At 39.4% G+C, this 25,811-nt stretch overlaps 1 non-coding gene and 1 pseudogene across 1 annotated transcript; both read left to right on the forward strand.

The window, feature by feature from the left end:
• Window positions 1-290: 290 nt before the first annotated feature.
• LOC130938451 (small nucleolar RNA R71) lies at window positions 291-394 on the forward strand. Its single transcript, XR_009069616.1, has one exon. It is a non-coding gene; the product is annotated as a small nucleolar RNA R71 (small nucleolar RNA).
• Window positions 395-18,456: 18,062 nt separating this feature from the next.
• LOC130933951 (uncharacterized) overlaps window positions 18,457-25,811 on the forward strand; it is an 85,303-nt pseudogene continuing 77,948 nt past the window's right edge.

Here is a 25,811-nt window from a genome sequence, read left to right on the forward strand (position 1 = left end):
GACTTTGAGAGATCATGTTGACTTGCTAAGTCAACACTTTGTTATGAGCCAATATGGCATTCAGAGCATCAATTTCAAGAACTCCCTTCCTCTGAGGCGTCCCATTATTCACGGAATTCCTCTCAGAAGTGTACATGAATTGGTTATTTGCAACCATGTCAATAAGTTCTTGAGCTTCTGCAGGCGTTTTCTTTAGGTGAATGGATCCACCTGCAGAATGGTCCAATGACATCTTGGAAAACTCAGATAGACCATAATAGAATATATCTAATATGGTCCATTCTGAAAACATGTCAGAAGGACACTTTTTGGTCATCTGCTTGTATCTTTCCCAAGCTTCATAGAGGGATTCACCATCTTCTTGCTTGAAGGTTTGAACATCCACTCTAAGCTTGCTCAGCTTTTGAGGAGGAAAGAATTTATCCAAGAAGGCCGTGACCAGCTTATCCCAGGAGTCCAGGCTATCTTTAGGTTGTGAGTCCAACCATGTTCTAGCTCTGTCTCTTACAGCAAAAGGGAAAAGCATGAGCCTATAGACTTCAGGATCTACTCCATTTGTCTTTACAGTCTCACAAATCTGCAAGAACTCAGTTAAAAACTGGTAAGGATCTTCAGATGGAAGTCCATGAAACTTACAGTTCTGTTGCATTAGAGCAACTAATTGAGGTTTCAGCTCAAAATTGTTTGCTCCAATGGCAGGAATGGAGATGCTTCTTTCATCAAATTTGGACGTTGGTTTTGTGAAGTCACCAAGCATCCTCCTTGCATTATTGTTGTTGGGTTTCGGCTGCCATCTCCTTCTCTTGTTCGAAAATTTCAGAAAGGTTGTCTCTGGATTGTTGTAATTTAGCTTCTCTTAATTTCCTCTTCAGAGTCCTTTCAGGTTCAGGATCAGCTTCAACAAGAATGCCTTTTTCCTTGTTCCTGCTCATATAGGGAGGAAGAGAACAAGAAAAGAAAGAGGAATCCTCTATGTCACAGTCTAGAGATTCCTTTATGTTAGTAGAAGAAGAAAGGGAATAGGAGTGAAGAAGAGTAAATAGGTAGGGGTAGTGATTTGAGATGAATAGAGGTGAAGAGAAGTGTTAGTAAATAAATAAATAAATAGAAAAAAAAAGAGAAAGGATAGAGAATTTTGAAAATAATTTTGAAAAAGTAGTTAGTGATTTTCGAAAATTAAAGATAAGATATAATTAAAATTAAAATTTAAAACAATTAGTTAATTTAAAAAGAATTTTGAAAAAAGGGGTGAGATATTTTCGAAAATTAGAGACAGAGAAGTAGTTAGGTGGTTTTGAAAAAGATAAGAAACAAACAAAAAGTCAAATATTTAGTTGAAAGAGATATTAAAGTCAAATTTGAAAATATAAGAAGATAAGATAAAAAGATAGGATTGAAAAAGATTTAATTAATTTTTTTAAATTAAAATTAATTACTTAACTAACAAGAAACTAAAAGATATGGTTCTAAAATTTAAAGATTGAACCTTTCTTAACAAGAAAGTAACAAACTTCAAATTTTTTAATCAATCATATTACTTGTTAGTATAATTTTCGAAAATAAAGATAAAACTTAAGAAAAAGATTTTTGAAAAATATTTTAAAGAATTTTCGAAAATTAATAAGAAAAAAAAGAAAAGATTTAATTTTTGAAAAAGTTTTGAAAAGATAAGTTTTTTTTTTAAAATTGAAAATTTGACTTGACTTGTAAGAAACAACTAATTTTAAAAATTTTTGACTAAGTCAACTCAAATTTTCGAAAATTAGGAGAGAGAAAAGGAAAAGATATTTTTTTTATTTTTGAATTTTTAATGAAGAGAGAGAAAAACATAAAAATGACTCACAACATGAAAATTATGAATCAAAACTCATGATGCATGCAAGAACACTATGAATGTCAAGATGAACACCAAGAACACTTTGAAGATCATGATGAACATCAAGAACATAATTTTGAAAAATTTTTGATGCAAAGAAAACATGCAAGACACCAAACTTAGAAATCTTTAATGCATGGACTCTAACAAATGAAAAATGCATATGAAAAACAACAAACAACACAAAACAAGAAGACATCAAGATCAAACAAGAAGACTTACCAAGAACAACTTGAAGATCATGAAGAATACTATGAATGCATGGAATTTTCAAAAAATGCAAGAAAAATTTTTAAAGCATGCAATTGACACCAAACTTAAAAATTGACTCAAGACTCAAACAAGAACACAAAATATTTTTGGTTTTTATGATTTTATGATTTTTTTGTATTTTTATCATTTTTTTTTTCAAAAATGTTCTTAAAAAAAAGAAAAATTTTTAAAAATTTTTGTAAACTTTTTTGAAAAGAAAATTACCTAATCTGAGCAACAAGATGAACCGTCAGTTGTCCATACTCGAACAATCCCCGGCAACGGCACCAAAAACTTGGTGCACGAAATTGTGATCATCAACAATGGCTCCAATGACTTGGTAGCTCTCACACGTGAATTACACTTAGTCACAACTCCGCACAACTAACCAGCAAGTGCACTGGGTCGTCCAAGTAATACCTTACGTGAGTAAGGGTCGATCCCACGGAGATTGTTGGTATGAAGCAAGCTATGGTCATCTTGTAAATCTCATTCAGGCATATAATAATTGGTTATGGGAAATATAAAGAGATACTTGCTTAAATAATAAAGGATAGAAATACTTATGTAAATTAATGATGGGAATTTCAGATAAGCATATGGAGATGCTTGTCCCTGTTGAATCTCTGTTTTCCTACTGCTTTCATCCAATCCTTCTTACTCCTTTCCATGGCAAGCTGTATGTAGGGCATCACTGTTGTCAATGGCTATATCCCATCCTCTCAGTGAAAATGGTCCAAATGCTCTGTCACAACACGGCTAATCATCTATCGGTTCTCAATCAGGTTGGAATAGAATCCCGTGATTCTTTTGCGTCTGTCACTAACGCCCAACCTTTAGGAGTTTGAAGCTCGTCACAGTCATTCAATCCCGGAATCCTACTCGGAATACCACAGACAAGGTTAGACTTTCCGGATTCCCATGAATGCCGCCATCAATTCTAGCTTATACCATGAAGATTCTGATTAAGGAATCCAAGAGATATGTGCCCGGCCTAAGGTAGAACGGAAGTGGTTGTCAGTCACGCGCGTTCATAGGTGAGAATGATGATGAGTGTCATGGATCATCACATCCCTCAAGTTGAAGTGCAATGAATATCTTAGAATAGGAATAAGTCGAATTGAAAAGAAAATAGTAGTAATTGCATTGAAACTTGAGGTGCAGCAGAGCTCCACACCCTTAATCTATGGTGTGTAGAAACTCCACCGTTGAAAATACATAAGTGAAAGGTCCAAGCATGGCCGAATGGCCAGCCCCAATGATCTGAGAACTAAACGTCCCAAGATGTAACGTGGTCAAAAAAAGGACGACTCTAATAAACTAGTAAAAAGTTCTATTTATACTAAACTAGCTACTAGGGTTTACAAAGATAAGTAATTGATGCATAAATTCACTTCCGGGGCCCACTTAGTGTATGTTTGGGCTGAGCTTGATCTATCCACGAGCTGAGGCTTCTCTTGGAGTTGAACGCCAAGTTGTAACGTGTTTTGGGCGTTCAACTCTGGTTCGTGACGTGTTTCTGGCGTTTGACTCCAGACAGCAACATGGAACTGGCGTTGAGTGCCAGTTTACATCGTCTAATCACGAATAAAGTATGGACCATTATATATTGCTGGAAAGCTCTGGATGTCTACTTTCCAACGCCGTTGAGAGCGCGCTGGTGGACGAAATTGTGATCACATGTTCTTTGTACTTTGTATGAATTTACTCTTAGGGCACTGTTTATTTTCACAACTCCGTTCAACTAACCAGCAAGTGTACTGGGTCGTCCAAGTAATAACCTTACGTGAGTAAGGGTCGAATCCACAGAGATTGTTGGTATGAAGCAAGCTATGGTCACCTTGTAAATCTCAGTCAGTTCAGATTAAATTGGGTTATGGGTTTCGAAAATTAATAATAAGAAAACAGATAATAAATAATAAAAAGGATAGAAATACTCATGTAGATTCATTGGTAGGAATTTCAGATAAGTGTATGGAGGTGCTATATGACTCACGGACGCCTGCTCTCCTACTGCTTCTACTCAATCCTTCTTACTCCTTTCCATGGCAAGCTGTGTATAGGGGTTCACCATCAGCGGTGGCTACTTTCAATCCTCTCGGGAAAATGATCCTATGCGGTTGTCAATCGCACGGCTAATCGTCTGGAGGCATCACCCATGGTTGATGGCTACATCCCATCCTCACAGTGAAAACTAATGCTCATGCACTCTGTCACAGTACGGCTAATCACTGGTTGGTTCCCGCTCCTACTGGAATAGAATCCCTTGATTCTTTTGCGTCTGTCACTAACGCCCAGCACTTGCAAGTTTGAAGCACGTCACAGTCATTCATTACCGGAATCCTACTCGGAATACCACAGACAAGGTTAGACTTTCCGGATTCCCAGGATCCTACTCGGAACACCACAGACAAGGTTGGACTTTCCGGATCCTCATAAATGCCGCCATCTATCTAGCTTATACCACGAAGATTCTGTTGGGGAATCTAAGAGATACACATTCAAGCTCTGTTGCATGTAGAACGGAAGTGGTTGTCAATCACGCGCGTTCATAAGTGAGAATGAGAATGATGGTTATTTAATCATTACATTCATCATGTTCTTGGGTACGAATGAATATCCTGGAATAAGAATAAGATAGAGACCGAATAAAAGAAGATAGAATTGCATTGATACTTGAGGTACAGCAGAGCTCCACACCCTTAATCTATGGTGTGCAGAAACTCCACCGTTGAAAATACATAAGTGAAATAGGTTCAGGCATGGCCGAATGGCCAGCCCCCTTAAACGTGATCAATAGCCTCTTAGGATGAAGAATAATACAAAACTGAGACCAAGGATATATAATACATTAGTAAATCATCCTATTTATAATAAACTAGCTCCTAGGGTTTACATGAGTAAGTAATTGATGCATAAATCCACTTCCGGGGCCCACTTGGTGTGTGCTTGGGCTGAGCTTGATTAATCCACGAGCTGAGGCTCCTCTTGGAGTTGAACTTTGAGTTATGACGTGTTTTGGGCGTTCAACTCCGGATCATGACGTTTTTCTGGCGTTTAACTCCAGAAAGGAGCGTGTACTTGGCGTTCAACGCCAAGTTGCGTCGTCATTCTTCGAATAAAGTATGGACTATTATATATTGCTGGAAAGCCCTGGATGTCTAATTTCCAACGCCGTTGAGAGCGCGCCAATTGGAGTTCTGTAGCTCCAGAAAATCCATTTCGAGTGCAGGGAGGTCAGAATCCAACAGCATCAGCAGTCCTTTTGTCAGCCTTTTTCAGAGTTTTGCTCAAATCCCTCAATTTCAGTCAGAATTTACCTGAAATCACAGAAAATCACACAAACTCATAGTAAAGTCCAGAAATGTGAATTTAACATAAAAACTAATGAAAACATCCCTAAAAGTAGCTCAATCCTACTAAAAACTATATAAAAACAATGCCAAAAAGCGTATAAATTATCCGCTCATCACAACACCAAACTTAAATTGTTGCTTGTCCCCAAGCAATTGAAAATCAAATAGAATAAAAAGAAGAGAATATACTATAAAGTCCAAAATATCAATGAATATTAATTGAATTACATGAGCGGGACTTGTAGCTTTTTTGCTTCTGAACAGTTTTGGCATCTCACTTTTTCCTTTGAAGTTCAGAGTGATTGGCATCTCTAGGAACTTAGAATTTTGGATAGTATTATTGACTTTCCTAGTTAAGCATGTTGATTCTTGAACACAGCTACTAATGAGTCTTGGCTGTGGCCCTAAGCACTTTGTTTTCCAGTATTACCACCGGATACATAAATGCCACAGACACATAACTGGGTGAACCTTTTCAGATTGTGACTCAGCTTTGCTAGAGTCCCCAGTTAGTGGTGTCCAGAGCTCTTAAGCACACTCTTTTGCTTTGGATCACGACTTTAACCATTCAGTCTCAAGTTTTTCACTTGGACCTTCATGACACAAGCACATGGTTAGGGACAGCTTGATTTAGCCGCTTAGGCCTGGATTTACTTTCCTTGGGCCCTCCTATCCATTAATGCTCAAAGCCTTGGATCCTTTGCTTTTAAAATTTTCGCCCTTTTTTTTTTGCTGCTTTTTCTTGCTTCAAGAATCAAATTCATGATGTTTTTCAGATCATCAATAACATTTCTCTTTGTTCATCATTCTTTCAAGAACCAACAATTTTAACACTCATAAACAACAATATCCAAAGACATATGCACTGTTCAATCATTCATTCAAAAAACAAAAAGTGTTGTCACCACATCAATATAATTAAACTAAATTCAATAATAATTTTGAAAATTATGTACTTCTTGTTCTTTTGAATTAAAACATTTTTTTCTTTTAAGAGAGGTGAAGGATTAATGGAATTTATTCATAGCTTTAAGGCATGGTTACATACTAATGATCATGAAGTAGAGACACAAAACATAATTAAACATAACATTAAAAACCGAAACAGAAAGAAATAAAGAACAAGGAATGAGTCCACCTTTAGTGGCGTCTTCTTCTTGAAGGACCAATGATGTTTTTCAACTCTTCTATGTCCCTTCCTTGCCTTTGTTGCTCCTCCCTCATTACTCTTTGATCTTCTCTTATTTCTTGGAGAATGATGGAGTGCTCATGATGTTCCACCCTTAATTGTTCCACATTATGGCTCAAATCTTCTAAGGAGGTGTTGAGTTGCTCCCAATAGTTGTTTGGAGGAAAGTGCATTCCTTGAGGCATTTGTTGATGATGAACTTCCTCATGTTCTCCTTGAGGGCCGTGAGGAACTTCTCTTGATTGCTCCATCCTTTTCTTGGTGATGGGCTTGTCTTCTTCAATGGAGACATCTCCTTCTATGATAACTCCAGCTGAGTAACATAGATGGCATATAAGGTGGGGGAAGGCTAGCCGTGCCATGTGTGAAGGCTTGTCAGCTATTTTGTAGAGTTCATTGGAGATGACTTCATGAACCTCTACTTCCTCTCCAATCATGATGCTATGGATCATGATGGCCCGATCCACAATAACTTCAGATCGGTTGCTTGTAGGGATGATGGATCTTTGGATGAACTCCAACCATCCTCTAGCTACAGGCTTGAGGTCCAGTCTTCTTAGTTGGACCGGTTTGCCTTTGGAGTCTATTCTCCATTGGGCGCCTTCCACACATATGTCCATTAGGACTTGGTTCAACCTTTAATTAAAGTTGACCCTTCTTGTGTAGGGGCGTTCATCACCTTGCATCATGGGTAAGTGAAACGCCAACCTCACATTTTCCGGACTGAAATCCAAGTATTTCCCCCTAACCATTGTGAGATAATTCTTTGGGCTTGGGTTCATACCTTGGTCATGGTTCCTAGTGATCCATGCATTGGCATAGAACTCTTGAACCATCAATATTCCGACTTGTTGCATGGGGTTGGTTATGACTTCCCAACCTCTTCTTTGGATCTCATGTCGGATTTCCGGATACTCATTCTTTTTGAGCTTGAAAGGGACCTCAGGGATCACCTTCTTCTTTGCCACAACATCATAGAAGTGGTCTTGATGGCTCTTGGAGATGAATCTTTCCATCTCCCATGACTCGGAGGTGGAAGCTTTTGCTTTCCTTTTCCCTTTTCTTGAGGAAACTCCGGCCTTAGGTGCCATTGGTAATCGAAAAACAAAAAAAAAGCTTATGCTTTTACCACACCAAACTTAGAATTTGCTCGTCCTCGAGCAAGAAAGAAAAGAATAGTAGAAGAAGAAGAAGAGAATATGGTAGAGGGAGAGAGTGGTTTCGGCTAGATGGGAGAGGGAGTGTTTGTGTTGTGTGAAAATGATGAAGAAGGGAAGGGTATTTATAGGGAGAGGGGAGGGTATAGGTTCGGCCAATTTGGGTGGGAATGGGGAGAAAGTGAATTTGAATTTTATGGAGGTAGGTGGGGTTTATGGGGAAGAGGAGGGTGATGTGAATGGTGAATGGGGTAATTGGGAAGAGGATTTGAGGTGATTGGTGAAGGTTTTTGGGAAGTGTGATATGGGGAAGAGTGGAATGAGATTTGGATTAGGAGAGTGTGATTAGGATTAAAAGGTAAGGTAGGAATATGGTAGGTGGGGATCCTGTGGGGTCCACAGATCCTGAGGTGTGGATCCTGTGGGGTCCACAGATCCTGAGGTGAAAACAAATACCATTCCTTCACCATATAGGCATGTAACATGCCTTTATGCATCATTCTGGCGTTCAAACGCCCATTGGTGCATGTTCTGGGCGTTCAACGCCCATGTAATGCATTATTCTGGCGTTGAACGCCAGTTTCATGCTTGTTCCTGGCGTTCAGCGCCAGCTTGTCCTCTTCGTGCACCATCCTGGCGTTTAACGCCAGGTTGTTGCTTGTTTTGGGCGTTCAACGCCAGAATGGTGCTCTGTTCTGGCGTTGAACGCCAGACAGATGCATCTTACTGGCGTTGAACGCCAGTCTGTGCTACCTCCAGGGTGAAAATTTTTTTCTTCTGTTTTTGACTCTGTTTTTAATTTTTTTGATTTTTTTCGTGACTCCTCATGATCATGTACCTAATTAAACACAAAAATAACAAAGAAACAAAATAAAATAAAATTAGATAAATAGAATTGGGTTGCCTCCCAACAAGCGCTTCTTTAATGTCAATAGCTTGACAGTGGCTCTCATGGAGCCACAAGGTGATCAGGTCAATTTAAGTGTGGTCCCAACACCAAACTTAGAGTTTGGATATGGGGTTTGAACACCAAACTTAGAGTTTGGTTGTGGCCTCACAACACCAAACTTAGAGTTTGACTGTGTGGGCTCTTCTTGACTCTGAACTGAGAGAAGCTCTTCATGCTTACTCTCTTTTGTCACAGAGGGATGGCCATGTGACTTAAACACAAGGTAGTCCCCATTCAATTGAAGGACTAACTCACCTCTGTTGACATCTATCACAGCTCCTGCTGTGGCTAGGAAAGGTCTTCCTAGGATGATGCATTCATCATCTTCCTTCCTAGTGTCTAGGATTATGAAATCAGTAGGGATGTAAAGGCCTTCAACCTTTACTAGCACATCCTCTACTATTCCATAAGCTTGTCTCATGGACTTGTCTGCCAATTGTAATGAGAACAAGGCAGGTTGTACCTCAATGATCCCCAGCTTCTCCATTACAGAGAGTGGCATAAGATTTATCCCTGACCCCAGGTCACATAGAGCTTTTTCAAAGCTCATGGTGCCAATGGTACAAGGTATTGAGAACTTGCCAGGATCTTGCTTCTTTTGAGGTAGAGTTCTCTGAATCCAAGTTTCTAATTCACTAATGAGCAAGGGAGGTTCACTTTCCCAGGTTTCATTACCAAACAGCTTGGCATTCAGCTTCATGATAGCTCCTAAATATTGAGCAACTTGCTCTTCAGTCACATTTTCATCCTCTTCAGAGGAAGAATATTCTTCAGAGCTCATGAATGGCAGAAGGAGGTTCAATGGAATCTCTATGGTCTCTGTATGAGCCTCAGATTCCTCAGGATCCTTAATAGGAAACTCCTTCTTGCTTGAGGGACGTCCCAGGAGATCTTCCTCACTAGGATTTTCGTCCTCCTCCTCCCTAGTGCATTCGGCCATATTGATCACATCAATGGCCTTGCACTCTCTTTTTGGATTCTCTTCTGTATTGCTTGGGAGAATACTGGGAGGAGTTTCAATGACTTTCTTACTCAGCTGGCCCACTTGTGCCTCCAGATTTCTAATGGAGGATCTTGTTTCATTCATGAAACTAAAAGTGGCCTTTGACAGATCAGAGACTATATTGGCTAAATTAGAAGTGTTTTGTTCAGAATTCTCTGTCTGTTGCTGAGAAGATGATGGATATGGCTTGCTATTATTCAGCCTGTTGCATCCACCATTGTTAAAACCTTGTTGAGGTTTTTGTTGATCCTTCCATGAGAAATTTGGATGATTTCTCCATGATGAGTTATAGGTGTTTCCATAAGGTTCACCCATGTAATTAACCTCTGCCATGGCAGGGTTCTCAGGATCATAAGCTTCTTCAGAAGCTGCCTCTCTAGTACTGTTGGATGCATGTTGCAATCCATTCAGATTTTGAGAGATTATGTTGACCTGTTGAGTCAACATCTTGTTCTGAGCCAGTATGGCATTCAGAGCATCAATTTCAAGAACTCCTTTCTTCTGAGGTACCCCATTGTTCACGGAATTCCTCTCAGAAGTGTACATGAACTGGTTATTTGCAACCATGTCAATGAGTTCTTGAGCCTCTTCAGGCGTTTTCTTCAGGTGGATAGATCCACCTGCAGAATGGTCCAATGACATTTTCGAAAATTCAGAGAGACCATAATAGAATATATCTAATATGGTCCATTCTGAAAACATGTCAGATGGACATCTTTTGGTCAGCTGCTTGTATCTTTCCCAAGCTTCATAGAGGGATTCACCATCTTTTTGTTTGAAGGTTTGAACATCCACTCTCAGCTTGCTCAGCTTTTGAGGAGGAAAGAATTTATCCAAGAATGCAGTGACAAGCTTATCCCATGAGTCCAGGCTATCCTTGGGTTGTGAATCCAACCATACTCTAGCTCTGTCTCTTACAGCAAAAGGGAAAAGCATGAGTCTGTAGACTCCAGGATCAACTCCATTTGTCTTCACAGTCTCACAGATCTGCAAGAACTCAGTTAAAAACTGATAGGGATCTTCAGATGGAAGTCCATAAAACTTGCAGTTTTGTTGCATTAAAGCAACTAGTTGAGGCTTAAGCTCAAAGTTATTGGCTCCAATGGCAGGAATGGAGATGCTTCTTCCATCAAACTTGGATGTTGGCTTTGTGAAGTCACCAAGCATTCTCCTTGCATTATTATTATTATTTCCGTCTGCCATCTCTTTCTCTTGTTCGAAAATTTCTAGAAGGGTTCTTCTGGATTGTTGTAATTTGGCTTCTCTTAATTTTCTCTTTAGAGTCCTTTCAGGTTCTGGATCAATTTCAACAAGAGTGCCTTTATCCTTGTTCCTGCTCATATGAAAGAGAAGAAAACAAGAAAAGAAGAGGAATACTCTATGTCACAGTATAGAGATTCCTTTATGTTAGTAGAAAAAGAAGGGAGTAGAAGAATGAAGAAGAGGGTTCGGATTTATGGATGAAGAGAGGTGAAGAGAAGTGTTAGTAATTAAATAATTAAATAGAATAAGAAAAGAGAAGAGGGATTTCGAAAATAATTTTTGAAAAGGGGTTAGTGATTTTCGAAAATAAAAAAAGAAATGTAATTAAAATTAAAACATGAAACAATTAATTAATTAAAAAGAATTTTTGAAAAAGGGAAGAGATATTTTCGAAAATAGAAGAGAGAAAAGTTGTTAGGTGGTTTTGAAAAAGATAAGAAACAAGCAAAAAGTTAGTTAGTTGATTGAAAAAAAATTTGAAATCAAATTTGAAAAAAAAAATAAGGAGATAGTAAGTTAGATAAGATATTTTGAAATCAAATTTTGAAAAAGATAAAATTTTTGAAAAAGATAAAATTTTTGAAAAAGATAAAATAAAAGATAAAAAGATTTAATTTAAAAATTTTGAAATTACTTACTTCACTAACAAGAAATTACAAGATAAGATTCTAGAACTTAAAGATTGAACCTTTCTTAACAAGAAAGTAACAAACTTCAAATTTTTGAACCAATCACATTAATTATTAGTGAATTTTCGAAAATTACATATAAAGATAAGAAAAAGATTTTGAAAATAATTTGAAAAATATTTTTGAAATTTTTGAAAATAAAAAAAAATTGAAAAAGATATGATTTTTGAAAAAGATTTTAAAAAGATAAGATTTTTAAAATTGAAAATTTTTGACCAAGTCAACCCAAAATTTCGAAAATTTGGAGGGAAATAAGGAAAAGATATATTTTTGATTTTTGAATTTTTAATTATGAAAGAGAAAAACAACAAAAATACTTTATGCATAAAATTTTTGGATCAAAACAATGAATGCATGCAAGAATGCTATGAATGTCAAGATGAACACCAAGAACACTTTGAAGATCATGATGAACATCAAGAACAAATTTTTGAAAAATTTTTGATGCAAAGAAAATATGCAAGACACCAAACTTAGAAATTTCTAATGCATGAAAAATATGAATGCAAAAATGCACATGAAAAACAAAAAAAGACACAAAACAAGAAATTATCAAGATCAAACAAGAAGACTTATCAAGAACAACTTGAAGATCATGAAGAACACTATGAATGCATGAAATTTTCGAAAAAATGCAAGAAAATTTTTTAAAAGCATGCAATTGACACCAAACTTAAAAATTGACTCAAGACTCAAACAAGAACACAAAATATTTTTTTGTTTTTTATGATTTTATGATTTTTTTGTATTTTCTTTATTTTTTTCGAAAATTATATTAAAAAAAACGAAAATAATAAAAAAAATATTTTTGAAAGATTTTAGAAAACTTTTTGAAAAGAAAATTACCTAATCTGAGCAACAAGATGAACCGTCAGTTGTCCATACTCGAACAATCCCCGGCAACGGCGCCAAAAACTTGGTGGACGAAATTGTGATCACATGTTCTTTGTACTTTGTATGAATTTACTCTTAGGGCACTGTTTATTTTCACAACTCCGTTCAACTAACCAGCAAGTGTACTGGGTCGTCCAAGTAATAACCTTACGTGAGTAAGGGTCGAATCCACAGAGATTGTTGGTATGAAGCAAGCTATGGTCACCTTGTAAATCTCAGTCAGTTCAGATTAAATTGGGTTATGGGTTTCGAAAATTAATAATAAGAAAACAGATAATAAATAATAAAAAGGATAGAAATACTTATGTAGATTCATTGGTAGGAATTTCAGATAAGTGTATGGAGGTGCTATATGACTCACGGACGCCTGCTCTCCTACTGCTTCTACTCAATCCTTCTTACTCCTTTCCATAGCAAGCTGTGTATAGGGGTTCACCATCAGCGGTGGCTACTTTCAATCCTCTCGGGAAAATGATCCTATGCGGTTGTCAATCGCACGGCTAATCGTCGGGAGGCATCACCCATGGTTGATGGCTACATCCCATCCTCGCAGTGAAAACTAATGCTCACGCACTCTGTCACAGTACGGCTAATCACTGGTTGGTTCCCGCTCCTACTGGAATAGAATCCCTTGATTCTTTTGCGTCTGTCACTAACGCCCAGCACTTGCAAGTTTGAAGCACGTCACAGTCATTCATTACCGGAATCCTACTCGGAATACCACAGACAAGGTTAGACTTTCCGGATTCCCAGGATCCTACTCGGAACACCACAGACAAGGTTGGACTTTCCGGATCCTCATAAATGCCGCCATCTATCTAGCTTATACCACGAAGATTCTGTTGGGGAATTTAAGAGATACACATTCAAGCTCTGTTGCATGTAGAACGGAAGTGGTTGTCAATCACGCGCGTTCATAAGTGAGAATGAGAATGATGGTTATTTAATCATTACATTCATCATGTTCTTGGGTACGAATGAATATCTTGGAATAAGAATAAGATAGAGACCAAATAAAAGAAGATAGAATTGCATTGATACTTGAGGTATAGCAGAGCTCCACACCCTTAATCTATGGTGTGCAGAAACTCCACCGTTGAAAATACATAAGTGAAATAGGTTCAGCCATGGCAGAATGGCCAGCCCCCTTAAACGTGATCAATAGCCTCTTAGGATGAAGAATAATACAAAACTGAGACCAAGGATATATAATACATTAGTAAATCATCCTATTTATAATAAACTAGCTCCTAGGGTTTACATGAGTAAGTAATTGATGCATAAATCCACTTCCGGGGCCCACTTGGTGTGTGCTTGGGCTGAGCTTAATTAATCCACGAGCTGAGGCTCCTCTTGGAGTTGAACTTTGAGTTATGACGTGTTTTGGGCGTTCAACTCCGGATCATGACGTTTTTCTGGCGTTTAACTCCAGAAAGGAGCGTGTACTTGGCGTTCAACGCCAAGTTGCGTCGTCATTCTTCGAATAAAGTATGGACTATTATATATTGCTGGAAAGCCCTGGATGTCTACTTTCCAACGCCGTTGTGAGCGCGCCAATTGGAGTTCTGTAGCTCCAGAAAATCCATTTCGAGTGCAGGGAGGTCAGAATCCAACAGCATCAGCAGTCCTTTTGTCAGCCTTTTTCAGAGTTTTGCTCAAATCCCTCAATTTCAGTCAGAATTTACCTGAAATCACAGAAAATCACACAAACTCATAGTAAAGTCCAGAAATGTGAATTTAACATAAAAACTAATGAAAACATCCCTAAAAGTAGCTCAATCCTACTAAAAACTATATGAAAACAATGCCAAAAAGCGTATAAATTATCCGCTCATCACGCGCCATATGGAGTTCTGTAGCTCCAGAAAATCCATTTCGAGTGCAGGGAGGTCAGATTCCAACAGCATCAGCAGTCCTTTGTCAGCCTCCTATCAGAGTTTTGTTCAGGTCCCTCAATTTCAGCCAGAAAATACCTGAAATCACAGAAAAACACACAAACTCATAGTAAAGTCTAGAAATGTGAATTTAGCATAAAAACTAATGAAAATATCCCTAAAAGTAACTAGATCATGCTAAAAACTACCTAAAAATAATGCCATACAAAAATCATGAGGTCTTTTCCAAGGTTGTAATAGGGCCAAGGTAAAGAGGTAAGGGTGTATGTATAAGGTTAAGTGAGCCGATAAGTGAATCCTTGATTAGTCTAAGATCTCACCTAACATACATACTTTTTATATAAATCAAAGTTTCTTAACCTACTTGCCCAAATTTTCCCACTTTGTATTGCAAACTCATGCATTAAATTTAACATTGTCCCATGTGCATTGATACTTCTTATTTTGCATTTGGGGAATTTTTGTATCCCCTTATTAAAAATAAAATATTTTTTTATATATATTTATATGCACATGGTAATTTTATTATTTTAATTTCACATGAGCATGCTTCCCAAATTTTCAAATAATTTATTCAATTTAAATTCCTACTTTTTCTATCATCCCATGTTCCCAAAAAAATTTCCCACACTTAAGTTTTATACAATATCTATCTTAAGCTAACCAAGGATTCAACTTGGGATTTTTATTTTGTTTTTCTGCTTAAGGCTAGTAATGTGGTTATAAAATAGAAGGGGATTAAAAAGCTCAAGGGGGCTAACAAGGATGGCATAAAAGGTAGGCTTTATTTGGGATAAGTGAGTTAATAATCAAATATGGCCTCAATCCTATCTTGGTATGTATCTATATTCTATATTGGCCATATAGATTAAAGCAAAGTAAAGAACATCAGAATGAAAAAGAAGGGCAAAACACACAGGAATGAAATTTATGGTTTTAATGCAACCATACAATTAAGCTCAAAACTCACAGGCTGTGTGTTCTCAAGCTCATAAATCATATATCAGTTATGTATGTCATGCAAGTAGAAATTAAGAGTTTCCATTATTCTCAATGTAAAATTTATTTGGGTGGCTTTAAAGTTTTAGTGTTCCTCCTTGATGAAATATTGTTAACTAACTAACATGTAATGCTATATATACAAGGGGTGTGGATTGTTTTGATTCTGTTAAAGTCTCTAGCTTACTTCCTTTTTATTTTCAATTTAAACCAAACTTATTGTATGCTAAAAGGGTAAACTACACTAATTAATCCACTTAATATATAACTAGTAAATGAATGGGCAAATTAAGCTAAAATATCCAAGATATATACAGCCCAAAGTGCAGAATGCAAAAGTACGACGTAAACAAAAGAGAGAAAAATGTGCAAATAAAATACAGAAAATGGACAAAATAAGATAAGAGTCTGTAGTGGTTCACCAAAAGGAATAGATGCTAGAGATGGCGACCTCCCCAAACTTAAAATAAAGCATCGTCCTCGATGCTCATTCAAACTGGGTGTGAAGAAGTGTCATCTCCGGAAGGATGGGCTGCTGGAGTCTCGGTGGTGGTTTGAGGATCTGCAGACTGGATGAAGGTAGGAGGATCTGTCTGCTGCAGATGAGGCTTTGACTGGATAAGAATCTCGGGATCTGTGGCCTGTATCTAGTGTGGCTCCTTAGGATGTGGCACAGCCTGCTCTGGGCCTGGCTGCTCAGCCTGGGTGGGTGTCTCCTCCTCATGAGCGCTCGCCTCTGCCTCAGATGTGTCAGAAGGGGTGTCAGGCTCGGAGGGGATATCGCCGCCAAACCAGATCATCAACTTGAGGTGCTCATAGCGTCGCTTGTTGCGACGCTCCATACGATCGAAGCGGGCAAAGATTCGATGCACCAAATGGTAGATAGGCTCAAGAGCAGTGGGAGGTGCATTGGGCGGGGCCGGTGCAGCAGTGGAAGAAGAGGGGGCAGCTGAAGGTGTGGCTGTCTCATTAGAAGCAGTAAGGAATGAAGGTCTGTACCCTAAAGCCAGAAAGTTCCTGCTGTGAGGAATGATCTTCTTGCAGTCCGCAGCAGGTGGCTTCTCATCAGCATCCTCCCAAGGCACGTCAGCTCGACGGCCTAGCTGGGTGACCAGATAAGGGAAGGGGAGGGTGCCTCTGATGTGGACCCTGGCCATATAGTGCCAGATGAATCGTGGCAGGTACAGGTCCTTACCCTCCATCACACACCAGAGGAGGGTGATCATAGTAGCAGGCAGCTCTGTCTCATGAGTGCTCTGCCTCATCATTCAAGTATATCCGCTTGATTCCTTTAGGCATGGTGGTGTTCTTACCCATGACCCATGGGATAGTAGGGTCAAGGGCTATCCTCTTCTTGACAGTATCCCAGTCAAATCTCAGAAAGCACATGTCTTCTTCAGCCTTTTGGTAACCGTCAGGCTGATCTAACTTAGGCTGAAGGCACAGATATCCTCAATGGCCTCTTCAGTTACCAGTATCTGTTTCCCTCTGAGGTGCATTGCATCCAGTGAAGTCTTAAAATAATTGCAGTAAAACTCTCTTACCCAGGAAGCATTTACCTAAGTCAAGTTTCTCTCCAAGAAGAACCAGCCTCTTTATTTGATCTGATCGGAGGTGTACTGCTATAGTTCTTCTGGAATTTTCAAAGTCCTCTACAGGTATAGATTTCTGGAGGTAGTAAACACTGGAAACTTCAGCTCACAGTATCGGTTTGCAAACTTAATTGGATCATTGGCAGGAAAGAGCTGGTCACCCTTCTCCTACGCGGTAAAGTGCTTTTCCCACCAGGATTCATCATGCAGAAGCTCCAGGAGAGACATAGAGGATTCACCTCTTTTTTGTTTGCCAGTTGTTGCCTTTCCTTTTCCCTTTCGCTGAGGGTCAGACATCCTGAAAAAAAAAACAGAAATCTAAGATATAATAAAAGCAGGAAAATAAGTAGGCAAATAACAAGATAAGCACGAAGTGGCAAAAGAGCAATAGAAAAATGAAATGAGTTAAATAAATGTATATTTTGGGTTGTTTTGGAGTTGAAAAGCTGAGATGAGAAATCACATTCCAAAATATGTTAGAAGTGGAAAGCCTGTTAATTAGGAAAAACAATAATCATGCCATGAGTGAAATTAATTGAAAGAAGTAGTGAAAAGGCAAAGGGGGAAGTTAGAAAGTTTAAAGTGGGTAAAATTGAAAAAGAGGTTAGAAAGCGAAAATCAGTAAGTTAGTAAAAAGGAAGTCAGAGTAAGTGGCATGATGATTGGTTTCTAAGTGACAAGAATTTCACAATTTTAAGCAACAGTCAACTCATATTCAAGCAGGGGAATCAAGTTGTTGATGATGCATATAGATATAGAAATAGCGAAAAGTGAAATCTAATCAACAACAATGTGATTTATGAACCAGGAAATTGAAGGGAATAAGAATGCTGGCCTGTGCATTCATGAATTGGTATGGTAAGAGCGAAGGAATGCCAAATTCACATTGCTAAACCCAAAACATGAATGAATATCAAAACAATTTACAGAAAATTTGGGCAGCATTCTGGCTAAAATTGGATGTTTCCGGAAAATAAACAAGAAGCAGAATAGTTCATATAAACTAAGATAAACTGCAAATGGAGATAAATAATATGATATGAAAGAGCAGTCGCAATAGCAGCATGAACAGTAAGAATATCATATGAACAAAACTAACATCACAGCAACAACAGAATTGTGAAAATTCTAAAACAAGTTGCAAGAACAGCGCAATGAATCAGGCCTAAATCCACTAACCAGATCCTAGCTACCTAACAACCTATAATCCACTACAAACATGCATCTCTAACTAGCCTAATGTTAAACAGAAACTGAAAAATATGAAAATAACTATGAATGAAAGAAAGGTGGCGTTCGATAGAACCTAGTAGGCGTATGAAATAGGCTAAGGAACTGAGAGATGGCGGGGGTGTGGTTGCGGTGGTGCTGGGAGGGGCACGGTGGCACGGTGGCGAAACTGGGCTGTGCGGTGGAGGTGGTGGCTGGTTGTGATGGTGGGGGGGTTTTGGTTCGGGTTATCGGCGGAGGGGTGGTTTTAAGAAGAATGGGGGTGAGGGTGGTGGTGGTGGGAGGCGCGACGGTGGGGTTCCAGTCATGGTGGGGGCAACGGTGGTGGAGGGAAGAAGAGAAGAGAGCGAGAAGAAAGAGAGGGAAGGATGAAAGGGGGTCGCGTCGTGGTTGGGGCTGGGTGGGCGATGGTGGTGCGGCGGTAGGAGGTGGTTGGGGGTGGGATGCAGAGAAGAAAGGAAGAAGAAGGGGAATGGGGGCACGACGGGTAGGGTTTCGCGTCACTGCGAGTTAGTAAATTTGAATCCACGCGATCACGTGGGGCACGCGGTCGCGTGGCTAGGGTGGATGGGGGGTTGATGCGATCGTATGGTCGACACAATCGCGTGGGTTGGGTAAAAGATAGGTGACGCGGATGCGTAAAGCACGCGAACGCGTCACTGGAATTTGTGCTAGACTCACGCTTCCAGCGTCGTTTCAGCGCAACTCTCTGTTTGGTTTAGGGGATCATAAAATCCATGCGACGCGATCACGTCGCTCACGCTTTCGCGTGGGATGCGTGTTGTGGAAGTGACGCGTTCGTGTCAAGGACATTGGATTTAAACGCACATCAGCCGCACGATTCCAGCCCAACTTTCTGGGCATTGGATCTTTACGCCGATATCCAGATCACGCGTTCGCGTGATTGACGCAGACGCGTGGGAGGCATTTTCCTTTAATGACGCGATCGCGTGGAACAATTTGTGCCAAAGGCACGCCTCCAGCCTTGCTTCAGCATGACTTTCTGTTCACTTTCTTTTTTTCTTCCTTTTGCACTTGTGACGCGGACGCATCAATGACGCTGTCGTGTCGCGTGCTCTCTCTCTCTTTTTTATATGCAGTATGCAGAATGCAAAATGAAATGAATGTCATGCAAAAATTTCAGGTTCAAACAAAATTCAAAAACATAGTAGAATGGAGAAGGAATGATCATACCATGGTGGGTTGTCTCCCACCTAGCACTTTTAGTTAAAGTCCTTAAATTGGACATTTGATGAGCTTCCTGCTATGGTGGCTTGTGCTTGAATTCGTTCAGAAATCTCCACCAGTGTTTGGAATGCCAGCATCCTTCGGGGTCCCAAACAAGGTACGTAAAGCCCTTAGGTGAGTTCAAACAGGCTTCAAGGCTCCCGGGGTGTTGAATGTCAGAATAGATTCGAGGATCCCGAACTCTACTTTTACACCCATTTTTATCTTGATTAGCATTTTTCCAGCCGGGTGATAAGTGGTGCACGAAATTGCAATCACACTTTTGTAATCCCGCACAACTAACCAGCAAGTGCACTGGGTCGTCCAAGTAATACCTTACGTGAGTAAGGGTCGATCCCACGGAGATTGTCGGCTTGAAGCAAGCTATGGTTATCTTGTAACTCTTAGTCAGGATATCAATAATTATCACGGTTGATTGTAAAAAGCAAAAGAACATGAAATAAGTACTTGTTTTGCAGTAATGGGGAACAGGTTGAGCTTTTGGAGATGCTCTGTCTTCTGAACCTCTGCTTTCCTACTGTCTTCTTCTTCAAACACACAAGGCTCCTTCCATGGCAAGCTGTATGTAGGGTTTCACCGTTGTCAATGGCTACCTCCCATCCTCTCAGTGAAAATGTTCAACGCGCTCTGTCACAGCACGGCTAATCATCTGTCGGTTCTCAATCGGGTTGGAATAGAATCCAGTGATTCTTTTGCGTCTGTCACTAACGCCCAGCCCTCAAGAGTTTGAAGCTCATCACAGTCATTCAATCCTTGAATCCTACTCAGAATACCACCGACAAGGTTTATACCTTCCGGATTCTCTTGAATGCCGCCATCAATTCTAGCTTATACCACGAAGATTCCGATTAAAGAATCCAAGAGATATCTACTCAATCTAAGGTAGAATGGAGGTGGTTGTCAGGCACACGTTCATAGTTGAGAATGATGATGAGTGTCACGGATCATCACATTCATCAGGTTTAAGAACAAGTGATATCTTAGAATGGAAGCAAGCATGATTGAATGAAAAACAGTAATAATTGAATTAATCCATCAAAACACAGCAGAGCTCCTCACCCCCAACCATGGGGTTTAGAGACTCATGCTGTAGAAGATACAATGAGAAACGTGTAAAATGTCATAAGGTGTAGATACAATGTCAAAAGATCCTATTAATAGTGAACTAGTAACCTAGGGTATACATAAATGAGTAAATGACGTAAAAATCCACTTCCGGGGTCCACTTAGTGTGTGCTTGGGCTGAGCAATGAAGCTTTCATGTATAGAGATTTTTTCTGGAGTTAAACGCCAGTTTTTATGCCAGTTTGGGCGTTTAACTCCAATTTTTATGCCAGTTCCGGCGTTAAACGTTGGGAATTCTGAAGCTGATTTGCAATGCCAGTTTGGGCCATCAAATCTCGGGCAAAGTATGGACTATTATACATTGCTGGAAAGCCCAGGATGTCTACTTTTCAACGCCGTTGAGAGCGCACCAATTGAACTTTTGTAGCTGCATAAAATCCACTTCGAGTGCAGGGAGGTCAGAATCCAACAACATCTGCAGTCCTTTTCAGCCTCTGAATCAGATTTTTGCTCAGGACCATCAATTTCAGCCAGAAAATACCTGAAATCACAGAAAAACACACAAACTCATAGTAAAGTCCAGAAAAGTGAATTTTGACTAAAAACTAATAAAAATATAATAAAAACTAACTAAAATATACTAAAAACATACTAAAAACAATGCCAAAAAGTGTATAAATTATCCGCTCATCACAACACCAAACTTAAATTGCTGCTTGTCCCCAAGCAACTGAAAATCAAAATAGAATAAAAAGAAGAGAATATACTATAGACTCCAAAATATCAAAGAAACTTAGCTCCAATTAGATGAGCGGGACAAGTAGCTTTTTGCTTCTGAACAGTTTTGGCATCTCACTTTATCCTTTGAAGTTTAGAATGATTGGCATCCATAGGAACTCAGAACTCAGATAGTGTTATTGATTCTCCTAGTTAAGTATGATGATTCTTGAACATAGCTACTTTATGAGTCTTGGCTGTGGCCCAAAGCACTCTGTCTTCCAGTATTACCACCGGATACATAAATGCCACAGACACATACTTTGGTAAACCTTTTCAGATTGTGACTCAGCTTTGCTAGAGTCCCCAATTAGAGGTGTCCAGGGTTCTTAAGCACACTCTTTTTGCCTTGGATCACAACTTTATTATTTATATTATATATATATATATATATATATATATATATATTTTGAATTTTGTATTCACCGCTTTTTCTTGCTTCAAGAATCAATTTGATGATTTTTCAGATCCTCAATAACAGTTCTCCTTTTCCATCATTCTTTCAAGAGCCAACAATTTTAACATTCTTAAAATAACAAATTCAAAAGACATATGCACTGTTCAAGCATTCATTCAGAAAACAAAAAGTATTGTCACCACATCAAACTAATTCAACTAGTTTCAAAGATGAATTCGAAATCCTGTACTTCTTGTTCTTTTATGATTAAAGCATTTTTCATTTAAGAGAGGTAATGGATTCATAGGACATTCATAGCTTTAAGACATGAACCTTAAATTTTATTAATCATGAATTAAGAACAAGACTCAAAAATAGATATAAGATAAGACTAATAGTAATAGAAAACAAAAATTTAAATAGGCTCCTAATGATAGAGGTTATCACAGAGTTAGGACTCAACAACCTTGATTTTGAGAAGTGGATGCTCCCTCAACTTGAGGGGAGAGCTTTTGGCGTTTCAACTCTTGAAGTTCACGCCCCTGCTTCTCTTGTTCCTTCAGCAATTTGCAGAGCATGCAGTTCTGATTCTGCTGTTCTTCCTTAAGTTGTTCCATAGTTTCTTGCAACTTGGTGATAGATGCTTCTAGGCTGGCCCAGTAGTCAATTTCAGGAAATTCAGGGAGGAACTCCTGCGCCCTCTTTTTGATAGAGTTGTCTTGCATTTGTCCTTCCATTGACTTCTTGGTGATTGGATGTTCAATTGGTATGAATTCATCTACTCCCATCTTCATCCCAGCCTCTTTACAGAGCAAGGAGATCAAGCTTGGGTAAGCCAGTTTGGCTTCAGTGGAATTTTTGTTTGCAATTGTGTAGATCTCACAAGCAATCAGATGATGAACCTCCACTTCTCTTCCAAGCATAATGCAATGAATCATCACTGCTCTCTTGATAGTGACCTCAGAACGGTTGCTAGTGGGCAATATGGAACGCCTAATAAAGTCTAGCCAGCCTCTTGCAATTGGTTTGAGGTCTCCCCTCTTGAGTTGGTTTGGGACACCGTTTGAATTGGTTATCCACTTAGTTCCAGGGAGGCAAATGTCCTCTAGAACTTGATCCAACCCCTTATCTGCTCTCACCATTCTCCTATTAAAGGATTCAGGATCATCTTGCAGTTGAGGCAATTTGAAGACCTCTCTTATTTTGTCCAGATGGAAGTAGATAACTTTCCCTCTGACCATGGTTCTGTAAGTATGGAAAGCAGTTCCAGTCATTCTCTGCTTATCTGTCAGCCACAGATTTGAGTAGAATTCCTGAACCATATTTCTTCCAACCTTTATCTCAGGATTGGTTAGAACTTCCCATCCTCTGTTTCAAATTTGCTCTTGGATCCCCAGATATTCATCTTCTTTTAGATCGAATTTGACTTCCGGGATCACTGACCTCAGACCCATTATTTTGTGATAATGGTCTTCATGTTCTTTGGTTAAGAACTTCTCTTGATTCCAAAGACTCTTTGGATTATTCTCTTTCTTGCCTCTTAAATTGGTTTGTTTTCCCTTAGGAGCCATGATCTTGATGAATCTTGGCTTAGTGATTAGGAAAAGCACACCAAACTTAGAGGTTTGCTTGCCCTCAAGCAAAAGTAAGGAAAGAGGGGAGAAAGGAGGAGAGCAAATTCGAATGGTGGGGAGAAAGGGGTGGCCGAACGTGTATTTATAAGGGAGGGGGAGAGATTTCGAAAATATTGAAGGAGATTTGAGAAGATATGGAAAGAAATTGAGAAATATTTAAGTTTTTGAAGAAGATTTGGGAAGGATTTGAGAGAGATTTGAAGAATGATCTTAATTTTTGAAAATTTGAAGGTGAATGATGAAAGTTTGAAATGTGTTTATGTAGAAAATTATGGATCAAAACAGGAAAGTTTGAAAAAATTTTGATTAGAAAGCGAAATCTCTGTCCCCCACCTTTCTGGCGTTAAACGCCCAGAATGGTATCCATTCTGGCGTTTAACGCCCAAATGCTGGCCATTGTGGGCGTTTAATGCCCAGCCAGGTACCCTGGCTGGCGTTAAATGCCAGAATTCCCTTCATCACTGGGCGTTTTGCTAAACACCCAGGATGCTGCACACCTGGCGTTAAACGCCCAGAATGGTGCCCATTCTGGCGTTTAACGCCCAACGTATCCTTTACTGGCGTTTTTTCGCCAGCAAGCTCTTTTTCTCTACTTTTTGTACTAAATCCTTCTGTAACTCTGTGAATTCCTTCAATTTTGATATTTGCCCTTTGAGAATATATATCAAACTTTGATTAAACAAAACAAATAACCTGCTAATGACTGGGTTGCCTCCCAGCAAACACTTCTTTATTGTCTTTAGCTGGACCTTCACTGAGGATCATTCGAGCCTTAGTTTTGAGCATTCTTGCTCAAAATTACTTTCAAGATAATGCTTGATCCTCTGTCCATTAACAATGAACTTTTTGTCAGAATCAGTATCCTGAAGCTCAACATATCCATATGGTGACACTTCTGTAATCACATACGGACCCCTCTACCGGGATTTAAGTTTTCCTGGGAACAATCTGAGCCTAGAGTTGAAGAGCAGAACTTTTTGTCCTGGCTCAAAGACTCTGGATGACAACTTCTTGTCATGCCAGTTCTTTGCCTTTTCCTTATAAATCTTTGCATTTTCAAAGGCACTGAGTCTAAATTCATCTAGCTCATTTAGCTGGAGCAATCTTTTTTCACCAGCTAACTTAGCATCCAGGTTTAGGAATCTGGTTGCCCAGTAGGCTTTATGTTCCAGTTCCACGGGCAGATGACAGGCCTTGCCATACATAAGTTGGTATGGAGAGGTTCCTATTGGAGTCTTGAATGCTGTTCTGTATGCCCACAGAGCATCATCCAAGCTCTTTGCCCAATCCTTTCTACGGGAAATTACAGTCCATTCTAGGATTCTTTTTAGCTCTCTGTAAGAGACTTCAGCTTGCCCATTTGTCTGTGGATGATACGGGGTTGCCACTTTGTGGCTAATTCCATATCGGACCATAGCAGAGTAGAGCTGTTTATTGCAGAAATGAGTACCCCCATCACTGATTAAGACTCTGGGAACACCAAATCTGCTGAAGATGTGTTTCTGGAGGAATTTCAGCACGGTCTTAGTATCATTAGTGGGTGTAGCAATTGCTTCTACCCACTTGGATACATAGTCCACTGCCACCAGAATGTAAGTGTTTGAGTATGATGGTGGGAACGGACCCATGAAGTCAATCCCCCATACATCAAACAATTCAATCTCTAAGATCCCTTGTTGAGGCATGGCGTATCCGTGAGGTAAGTTACCAGCTCTTTGGCAGCTGTCACAGTTACGCACAAACTCTCGGGCATCTCTATAGAGAGTAGGCCAGTAGAAGCCACATTGGAGGACCTTAGTGGCTGTTCGCTCACTTCCAAAATGTCCCTGTGATCCATGGCAGTGCCATAGGATCCTTTGTGCTTCTTCTCTGGGTACACATCTGCGGATCATTCCGTCTGCACATCTCTTAAAGAGATATGGCTCATCCCATAGGTAGTACTTGGCATCTGAAATTAATTTCTTTCTTTGCACCCTACTGTACTCCTGGGGTATGAACCTCACAGCTTTGTAATTTGCAATATCTGCAAACCATGGAGCTTCCTGAATGGCAAAGAGTTGCTCATCTGGGAAAGTCTTAGAGATCTCAGTAGAAGGGAGGGACGCCCCAGCTACTGGTTCTATTCGGGACAGATGATCAGCTACTTGGTTCTCTGTCCCTTTTCTGTCTCTTATTTCTATATCAAACTCTTGCAGAAGCAACACCCATCTTATGAGCCTGGGTTTTGAATCCTGCTTTGTGAGTAAGTACTTAAGAGCAGCATGGTCAGTGTACACAATCACCTTTGATCCTACTAGATAGGATCTAAACTTGTCAATGGCATAGACCACTGTAAGTAACTCTTTT

This window comes from Arachis stenosperma, chromosome 6, assembly GCF_014773155.1.
Source record: "Arachis stenosperma cultivar V10309 chromosome 6, arast.V10309.gnm1.PFL2, whole genome shotgun sequence".
In the NCBI taxonomy this organism is placed as follows: domain Eukaryota; kingdom Viridiplantae; phylum Streptophyta; class Magnoliopsida; order Fabales; family Fabaceae; genus Arachis; species Arachis stenosperma.